Here is a 957-nt window from a genome sequence, read left to right as displayed (position 1 = left end):
GTGCCGTGCACAGACCCAGTGGACTTTGGGAGTGGACGTGAATTGGGACACACCCCTGCCACTCTGACCCGTGACCCCCATTTCAGATATTGCATCGCTCCCCATGACCCAGCTTGTGACCCCCCCGCCAGCTCTGACCTGACCCAACTCACGCCCCCCCCCAGCTCTGAACTTTGGGACTGGCCAAGGTGCCGCGTGCAGATGCAGTGGACGGTGGGAGTGGACATGAATTGGGACACAACCCTGCAGCTCTGACCCGCCATACCCATATTCAGCTCTGATTTTTGAGACTGGCCAAGGTGGGCGCGCAGACGCAGTGGACGGTGGGAGTGGACTTGAATTGAGACACACCCCTGCAGCTCTGACCCGCAACCCACATCTTCAGCTATCACATCGCTCGCCCCCACTTAGCTCGGCTCCCCCTCGGCAGCTCTGACCTGACCCAGCTCGCGACTCCCCTGCCAGCTCTGAACTTTGGGACTGGCCAAGGTGCCGCGCCCAGACGCAGCGGATGGTGGGAGTGGACTTGAATTGGGACACACCCATGCAGCTCTGACCCATGACCCCTGTCTTCAGGTACTGCATCGCTCCCCCCGAGCCAGCTCGCGACCCCTGGCAGCTCTCAACTTTTCGAGTGGCCAAGGTGAAGCACGCAGATGCAGTGGATGGTGGGAGTGGACTTGAATTGGGAAACACCCCAGCAGCTCTGTCCCGCGACCCCCATCTTCAGCTCTGATCTTTGGGACAGGGAAATGTGCCCCTTGCAGATGCAGTCAACTGTGGGAATGGAAGTGACTTGGGACACACCCCTGCAGCTCTGTCCTGCAACCCCCATTTTCAGGTATCACATCGCTCCCCCCAACCCAGCCCGCGACCCCCTCCGCCAGCTCTGAACTTTGGGACTGGCCAAGGTGCTGCGCGAAGACGCATTGGACGGTGGGAGTGGAATTGAATTGG

Source organism: Elephantulus edwardii, unplaced genomic scaffold (assembly GCF_000299155.1).
Source record: "Elephantulus edwardii isolate Elephantulus edwardi_28Jun2011 unplaced genomic scaffold, EleEdw1.0 scaffold00372, whole genome shotgun sequence".
Lineage (NCBI taxonomy): Eukaryota > Metazoa > Chordata > Mammalia > Macroscelidea > Macroscelididae > Elephantulus > Elephantulus edwardii.
The sequence above is the reverse complement of the archived record's forward strand: the minus strand, read 5'-3'. Positions refer to the sequence as shown.